This window comes from Rhea americana, unplaced genomic scaffold (assembly GCF_003343005.1).
Source record: "Rhea americana isolate MKP2758 unplaced genomic scaffold, rheAme1 scaffold_164, whole genome shotgun sequence".
NCBI classification, from domain to species: domain Eukaryota; kingdom Metazoa; phylum Chordata; class Aves; order Rheiformes; family Rheidae; genus Rhea; species Rhea americana.
Genome location: NW_028185750.1, coordinates 1,842,438 through 1,851,801, shown reverse-complemented (window position 1 = coordinate 1,851,801; position 9,364 = coordinate 1,842,438). Strand labels below are relative to the sequence as shown.

General features: G+C 38.0%; 1 protein-coding gene across 2 annotated transcripts in view; it reads right to left on the bottom strand.

Moving 5' to 3' along the window:
- The window catches only part of ZBTB43 (zinc finger and BTB domain containing 43), an 11,116-nt gene extending 8,412 nt beyond the window's left edge, over positions 1–2,704 (bottom strand). The window contains exon 1 of one of the 2 annotated variants that reach the window (XM_085300489.1): positions 2,604–2,704. The gene's annotated coding sequence lies outside the window, so the exon portion shown is untranslated. Of the gene's footprint in view, positions 1–2,119; positions 2,269–2,603 lie in introns of those variants that run through there. The other variant, XM_085300490.1, reaches the window with a different exon arrangement.
- Positions 2,705–9,364: the final 6,660 nt, after the last annotated feature.

Here is a 9,364-nt window from a genome sequence, read left to right as displayed (position 1 = left end):
TTAAATGCCTTTGTTTTTGTTTTTTAAGAAAAAAAAAAAGAAAAAAAAACCCACCACCCTCAGTATTTCTTCTCCAAGATTTGAGAGTTAGAAAAGGAAGATAAGGAAGTAAATGGAGCATAGGTGAAGAGAGATTACTTGTTATCTTCTTAGACACAGGTGAATATGATTTCTACAGAAAAGAGAGCATAAGGGTCAGAAAGCTGTAAAAAYCTTTCAAGAAATACAGAACCAGATTCCTTGTAAACACTGTAACAGGCATCTTCTACAGAACTGAGGAAGAAGCTTTTAAATTTCTTTGTAATTCTTCACTAAAAGTATGGAGTCAATTCTACCCTTTTGTGTAGGTCTCTGAAGAAAACAGACTGGGAATAATAACCTGTCATTTATGTAATCCAGTTTTAACTATAAATAATGACAGTAAGCAAAAAAGGTACCTTTCTGAAAAGATTAAAAAAAAAATCTTTCCTCAAACCTTGCACTAGTTTGCAGCACTGGGTGGTGGGAGGAACTAGAAGTTCAGAATAACTCTCCTACTGAGGAGGACGATGACAGCCAAATGACTAAGAATTTTGTAATCCAAGTGCCATAACTGGCTATGCACAATCACATTTGCTTTTACATTTTGATAAATTGTTACAGTTTGAAATGATACTTCACAGATGCCTGGCCAAACCTCAAAACCTTCTGACATGGTCTGTCAAGGCTTCAGAGGTGTTTGCCAAATACTTGGGGATCCTCAAATCTAAAATAAAAAGCACTCACAGGTGTAGTGATTTTTTGTTGTTGTTGTTATTGTTGATGTTGATTTTTTTTAAATACTCAACAGCACAAGGTAGTTTGCCTGCAAATACTGCCTCACGTAAATCAGGGGGGCGGAGTTACATTCTGCTAGGAAAATCGTCAAGGCACATTGACTGAAAAGAAAATGGCCTGAAATTTGCAAATCTAGAGTAGCATTACTTTCAGGTGCGTTGACTAACAGTGTTAGGAAAGAGGAAAGCCCTTTACATCACAAAGCATTCTACCCCAAAGAGCCCTGGCCTTCAGCCTTCACAGCTTGCTTTAAGTATTAGATAAGCTAGAAATGGTTATGCATATCCTTGAACAAACTGCTTAAGATGCATTCCTAAAAGTGTCTGCAAATCTCCACAAGAAGGTGCCAAATTGAAAATAGCACATTTTAYCTCTTAAAAAGAAAAGTCTAGAAACAGTATGAAATTCACCAGAAGTTAATTACCACAAACTGTCATAACTCAAGGACAAATGTGGAGTTTTTACTGAATATTGCTGTACTTGTAATCTAGCTGCATTTTAGCTAGTCTGAGAGCAATTTGTCTGACAGCAAATATAAGCTGTTCACCAATCTTAYTGGTTCTTGATTTAGTAAATCTAACAGAATATTTAAAATACCAGCTTTTAAAATGATTTCCTTGGAAAGGAAGCTCTCTGAAACATCTGCAGTTACCCTGATCTTCTCAAAATTGTGACCTGTGTAACAGCAGTAGAAAGTATTCATACCTTTAAATTTACCAGTTGGTTTAGCCTTTCATTTTCAGCATGCCTCAGTTTTTCCTCAAAGCATCAGTCCTTCTATATAACTGTAACACCAATCCACTTCAAGAAACCAAATCAGCTGCTGACAGAATACTGTCAGCACTAGTGTTATGCTTTTTTTCCACTTTGCTTAAAGTAATTCAAAGTAAGTTGTACTGAAGTACATTTCTTCAGCATAATAAAGTCACCTAATACACAGTGCACATTACAAAATATTTATTTTTAAAACTCCCAGTATTGATATGTAAATAGATAGAAAAATTATTTCAGAATATCCTCAGATATAAGAATCTGTTTTTCAATACTTGCCTACAATTAAAACACTCAGCTTACAATACACTACAATATATTCAACTGAAATTTAAATTTGCATGTCTGTACACCTAGCAATGCTACACCTGAACTGCCATCCTTCAGAAAGGTCACAGCTTAGTCCTGAAACAAACATGGTTTGAAAAGAACTTTTAATCACCACTGAAACAACTCCATCAGTGACCAGAGTTGACATTATATATAACAAATACACATGAAAAGCAAAGCCATTTAAACACACATAAGATACTTTTAATTAGTAAGGCCACACATTTGAAGAACACTTCTTTTTTTTTCTACCACAGAAGTTTTACTTTTTCCTTTCACAATCTGTTCTGTTTCTGGTTTTTCTTTACTCCACATCATAAAGAACAAAGTTTTCTTATTTTAACCCATACCAAGTTTTTAATCTCCATGCTGGAACGCTCAGAGTGAAACACCCAAGGCAGACATCATGGGTGTAAAATTAAAGTTACTTTAAAGAGAGCAGTACGCGGCTGCCTGAGCTCTCCGCACAAAAAGCCTCCTGAGGGGCTTGGAGTTTTTACTCCTGCCGCGACTCTTCCACATCAGCGGTAGCGCGTCCCGGCGGGTCCCCGCCCGCAGGCCCCACAGGCCCCACAGGCCCCGCGCCCGCCCCGCCGCTAACGGGCCCGGCGGAGGCGCTAGGGCCGCGCTCGGAGCTCTTGGCCTCAGAGTAGGCCCTCGGAGCCCAGGCCGCGGCGGCCTCTCACCTGTGGGCCTCAGCGTCCCTCGCATAGCGGGCTGCGGCCCGGCTCCAGGCGCGGCGCCACCACCGCAGCTTCCCTGCCGCCGCTCGGCCCACGCCGGAAACTGCCCTCCCGCGCAGCGCTTCCGCATCCGGGTCCCGCAGCGGCCGGCCGCGCCCCTTCCTGCCCGGGCCGGGGGAGCGGCGGGCCCCGCCCTGGCGGCGGCGGCGGCGGCGGCGCGGAGCGCTCTGCCGGCGCTGCGGGAGCGTTAACGAAGTCAAGTCTAAGCTGAGATTCGGTAGCGATAACCGGGGAGCGCTGTAATTCGACAGTTTCTGAGCAGTTGGTAGCGTGGCGGTAGGGCGGAGGCTGACGCGCGCCGCGCGGACCTGCGTGCCTCCGGAGCCGTGCGGGATGCCAGCTTTCGGGAACGGGGGTCTTTGAGGTGCTTTGTTGCTGTTTCGTCGGAAACAGACACGCTCCCGCAAGGCGTCGGAGCGGGACGTACGCAATCCTATGCCTTGAACATGAGTTAAGAAAGTATCAGATCGGAGCAGAACAGTAATCTTCCCAGTCCAGCATCTTTTTCTTTACATTGACAAGTTAACGTGTTTCAGGGGAAAGAGTAACGAATGCTAATACGAAATTTTGTAAGAATTTTCACACAAGAAAAGTTTGGTTTTGCCACATTGTTTGTGGTCCCCGTATGCCCTGAGGCATTATGTTTATGGTCAAAAAAAATCACACCTTTTTTTTTAAGTTACAACTTTTTCCTACAACACTTTCTGTACTTTCTGTAGTTTTCTGCTGTGGTAATTGCCCGTAAATATAAAGAAGGAATGAATCCCATAATGTCTCTTCCTTACATTCCAAGTACCTGACACTCACACTCCACAAATCAGTTTCTCTGAGTTATTTTGGCAGTCTTCTTTGTGATGTGATTGTATAGAGCCAGGAATCATTCAGCAAGAGGTCCATGTGTAGAAATGCAGCACTAGATGAATATATAACAACCACTGTTGTAATGAAATCACTGTTAATAAATTGTCCTGTTTGTGTAAGAGGTTAATGTTTCTGTATTCCCAGTTGGGATCCCATTTATCCCATCTCCATTGGCAATGGAGAAATGACTTTTTTGGCCAGTTCTCTCTCCAGTGTTATGTATGAAATACATAAAGATGGACAGATGTGATATGTCTTGGAAAAGTGTATCCCTTTATAGGTTTTCCCTGGCAAGATTATTTTTATAATTCTTTTAATGCTGAGAATAGCTGAATTAAGGAAATGAGTGGCTCAGGAGCTGCTCCCAAAGCATAGTGTTGATGCTATATGGGCCATGAGAACAAAGTCTTCGAGCTGAGTCAAATTTCTAGTCTCTAGCAAACCAGGTAAAAGCTGTAAAAATGATCTGAGAGAGTTGTGGCAGCAGCTGCTCTGTTCATTTTGAATCCCTTAGTGGTCAAAACCAGCAGATGTCCCTGATACTATCTCCCAAGGTTCAGTTTTCTTGCCCAACTGGTAAATATAGAAGAGAAAGATAAGGAACAAAAAGCATCTAAGCTAGAAGGCAAAATACTGTAGAATATCATGTAAGAGTCAAGCCAAAATGAGAATAATGGCATGTTTTGCATTTAGCTCTGCAGATGTCTGTGGGAGTGTTGTGTCAGCAGCAGCATAAATGTGCACAAGAGGTGTAAGGGAAGTGCATGTTGCTTTGTTTGCCCAGTGACAGCATTCCTGGATTCTCTGAATAGACTGTCAACACTCTTATCAGTGTCATTAGCTTAAAAGGTACAGTTGCTTTTGCACTTTGGGAAAATTGGGGTTTGATCCAATATTGGATGTGTAACTAAGTAGTATTTTGAAGGAAATAGTAAGTCAAAGTGGTAGACTGGGCAAAAAGGTAATTTCTGTCATCAGTTCAGTGAATGTTCATCTTGGAGCTTTAACAAATAAGGGAAAGCAGATTCACATAGCTTTATCCTAAGTAAAAAGAAAGGAGAGAATACTTCCTGATACGTGATGGGAAGGAGCTTTAATTTAATACTGAGAAATAAACATTCCATTTGATTGTTAAAGTCAATTTTTTTGTTTTAACTGAAGTTTAGGCAGGAACATGCCATCGCATATTACTCTTCTTCACTACTTAGCATGTAGTGAAGTATGGATCCATTTTCTTCGGAGTCTGGAAAAAGTTTGTTTGGTGATGGAAGCAATATAAAGGGCCATAGTAACTCTCATCCTCCAATAATATTGCTGGTTTTGTCTTGGTATTAAGGTGCATTGTCATATAAATCTATGTAAGAATTGTTCAACCTGTACTGTTAGAATTCAGAGGTAGTGATAGCCAGCATTTAATTCCTACTAGCTGCTTTATACTACATTTTAAAGAATATCCATTCAGTGTACTGTGTTTAATTTCTCATATTACCCACAGTATATATCTACTGAATTTAGACCTGAATGTGAACTAGCTTTAAATTAAAATAATCAGAGGGTTGAGTTTCTGCAATTCATTGCTAGCTGAACATGATTCAGAAACTTAATTTAAGGCAAAACTGAGCAGAGGAAAATAAAGAAATAGCTGGAAACTCACCAGCATCACATGTACTATATACTTAGAGATGCATTTGCCACTCAGAGTTTCTGCTTTTTACAGTTTGATTTGGGAGTTGATGTATTTACCAATATAAACCATCAGTAAGAATAACTTTATCACCATAAAATTTCCCTGAAGATTCTCCTTTTCATTTCACTGATGTTCTCCATTCCAGAGTTTATCAGTCCTGCTGTAGGTACTATCAAGAGGAGATAACAAGAGAATAGTAGCTGGTTTTCCCTGAGTAGCTGATTTTACTGTCCTAGCAGGACTCTGGCTGTTCAGCTCTGTTGTATTCATGCAGAAGACAGGTACCTTCATCTGCTAAATGACAAGAAACACTCTACAGACAGACCACTCGGTTGGCCATGCAACAAGCACATACATGAACTTTCCAAAAATAAGATGAGATTCCACAAGAACAATTTATAGGCTGAAAACAGATCAAAGACTTGTTTTGAAGACTCCAAACAAGCCTGTGGCATTCCTGATATTGTTTTTGTGCCAGCATATTAAGGGAGGTTGTAACTGTAGAACTAGTTGGATTGTATCTTAACTTTACAAAATTGACTATTTCTATAAGGAAATAAGCCTCAAAAAAAAAAAAAAAAAAAAAGTTAATACAGTTTTTGACAGTATCTTAACTAAGAAAGAACTGATTTCCAGGCATTTTGAGGAAGGCAAACTACTGAAACTTTGTGTCTCCTACTCTAAGGGGGAAAAATGCAAGTATAGGCACTGCTATTGCTAGATGATATGGCATTTTTCCTATAGTTCAGTTATCAAGGATGCACCAAAACAGCTTGTGTTGCTTCTCGGTAAGAACCTGCTGATTTCAGTGAGAATAGTACCACTGATCTTTATTTCAAAAGAAGTTTTTACTCAGTTTGTCTCTGTTAGGAAATAAAAAAACATGACTAGGTCTTCTTTAAAAGTGCGAGTGAGCTGAGAATCAAATAATTTTAGTCTTGGGGACATCTTGGAAGACATCTGGCGTAAGCAGTGGCTACACACATTTCCCAGTCTTGTGTGTTTAAATACTCTTAGTCTGCCTGGAAACACTGATGATTTTAATTTTAGCTGCACCCATTGTACTTGCTTTCCCTTATGAAACAGTCTTCAAAGAAAAGAAATTGTGATTATATTTATCTATCTGTGCATCAGTTCACTTAGTTTGTTGACATCCCTGTTGCCAATTACCAAATACCCTTCAGATGGTAGTGATTCGGTAGCTTAAAGAGAGAAAGGCTGGGAATTTAGGCTATGACCTCTTTACTTAAGGTAATTCTGCAGAAGATTTTATTTCTGGATTCTTTCAGTCAGTTCTGACTTAAATATGGCCTTGATATGTTTGATTTCTGTTTGAATGATATTATATACTTAATTTCATCTAAAAATCTCAGGCCAAATGGGGCAGGTGAAGTGCTGCGTAACAGAGGGAAAAGCAGAGGGTGGCAAAAAGGAAGGACTTGTCAGTGCTCCATAAAACGGCAGATGGTGCTGAAGGATAGAGCAGTGCGTACCAGCTGGGGACATATTCCAGCTCTGACCAGGTCTCAGATGGATTCAGCACAATTAAATGTTACAGTTCTGGTCATTTTGTGAATCTGGGGTCTGTTGTTCAATTGTGATCATGATTTTTTTAGAGCAAAAGAAGTCTTGTGAAAGAAAGTATAATTTCATTTTACTTTACAGTCAATATTTATGGAACCAGTCGTTAGATAGAGACATAATATAGTCTGAATTTTATGAAGTTTATAAAAGATTTAAACTGACATAATAGAATATGACATCTGAAAACATTAGACATTTTAGGAAAGGTGCTGTTTTTGTGAACAAAGGAAAGGAGACATTATAATAATTAGATCTAAGTTCTATGTAAAGTGTTAAATGGGATCCAGAATACATTGTCTTAAACTTTTGTCTGTTTAGTGTTGACTGTGTCTTAAGCACTTGCATTTTGAAATTATTGCATGGAACCCAATTTAATGGTATCTGTATCACTTTAACATTTTATTTCAACAAGTAATAACGAAAAAATATTACTCTTCATTTTAGTACTTGCAAAATTTAGGATCAGTTTGCATTTGAAATAAAAACTTATTTCTTACTTCATCTAGTGTTATTCATTATCCTTAAGTCTTTTGTTCTTTTCAATGCAATTTTCCCCTAATAAGCATAGAAAGATAGATAGATGCCTTAATGTATCAAGATTTAAGTCACACTTATAGCATTTACTAGAAAAAAAAAAAAAAGAAAGAAAAAGAATGGAACAGTATTTTGGAAATCGTTTGATCAGAACTAGGTCTTCTGTTCTATTCCAGTATAGTATACCTTGCTCTCTTGTCCTGAGATCAAAAAACTTGTAGGGAGAAGGCTTGGGGGTGAGGGGTAGAGGGGGGAAATGTGAATGTTGACTTTACCATGTAGGCAATGGAAAAGCAGATAATTTTTTTTTTAAGAAAATGTGATATTAACATGGCTTGCTTTATTGTTTGCAGGAACTACACTTCAGACTGTGAAAGATTTTTCTTCCTAAAAAGCGATTTGGGCTTCAGTTTTCAGTTGCCAATAAAAATAATTTAGTTATTAATACTGATAAAGTGGTTTAGATTAAACTAATACTTGGTTGACTTCATACAAAGTAACTAGTATTAGATAATGTAGTTATAAGGAAGTATCAAGCTGTATTTCTTCCATAGCTAAATTTACATTTATTTGCGTTAATGTTATTTTCCATGATACATATCTATTTATTAACTTCAAGTTCTGTGAAGTCTTTTACTTATCAAAGGCTTGGTATCTGTGCAATTTTTTACTATGAAAACACATTAAATCTTAACAAAAAGTCTCTAGTCTCTTATTCTCAGGTAACTTCACAAGAGTAACCTGTGAGGATTTAGCTCACAGTTAACTCTCCAGTTATAATTCACCTGAGATCTTCTCATCAGAAGACAGCGTGTAATTATATGAAAGCATCATTTGTAAGAGCTCATTAAATTGTTTCATTCCATGTTGTTATTCCCTGAATAAAGTATTTACCGTTTAACTTGAAAAGTCAGGTCTGTAGCTCAAGCCCCATGGGTTTTGCTATATTGTACTGTGAAAATGTAACATTAGGGGKKTTTTTTTGTTTGTTTTGTTTTTGTTACTATAAGATTCAACTGTATTTCGTAGGCTGTTGGTATTCTTGTGTCTCTCTCACCTATTTGAGACAGCAGCTTCCAGCATCACTTTCTGAAGTTGCCTTTATGGTTAACTTGCTTTTATTATCTTCTCTAAAAAAAGAATAGCTACTAATGGCTTATGATAAATCCAGAATGCTCTGATTTATCTTAAAATAAAACTTCTAAAAATAGTATTTGTAGTATGTAATCTTTTCATGTGAATCCTGATCAAAACAGGTGATAATCTCTAGATTTTTTTAACTTATCACCAAGACTTCTTTAGTTAACTTTCTTAACTCATCATTGAAATGCAACAGTCTGGACAAATACCGTGTATGGGTAAAATATGTACTGAGTGTATTTATAGAGGGTTCTGTTCTCACACCACAAGGGCACCTGCATTTGCCTCGCATTCTCATCATCAGAGCTCTAATGCAGGAACCTGAGGTTACTGATGGGGTTAAGCTTGGATGAAGCACAGCTGTAGTCTCACAGACTGGAGTTCCCTGTGATCAGTGTTCAGTGGCATCACACTGTTTCGGATCATTCACATGCTGTGGAAGTCTCATCCTATGTTACTAAAATTTCACTCAAGGTAAAGCAATAAAGAGATTTTCTTTGATTTAGCTGAAGAAGAGCACATATTAAAACAAAGAGGGGAAGGAAAAGAGCAGACTGTTCTATAGGGGCTAAATGGATTCCTTGAGTTGGAAACCATACACATTTTAGCAAGTGCTGTCTCTGAACAAAATTTGGTCCACACGCATATTTTCAAGTCTGTGTAATAGTGCACATGCACAGATTTTAAGTCCATATCCTTCAAACAGTAACAAGAACTTTATTATAAGCAAAGGGAAAGCAAATATTTTATAAAAAAATTATTTAGTTTGCCTTTGTAGTCATTATAAGAATACATTAGCAAATTAAGCAACGTATGAGAAAAACAAGTAGTGTACAAAGAAGACTTGAATGAGGAAAGAGATATTTTCATCTGAAATTTGAAAATGAAACAGTTATAT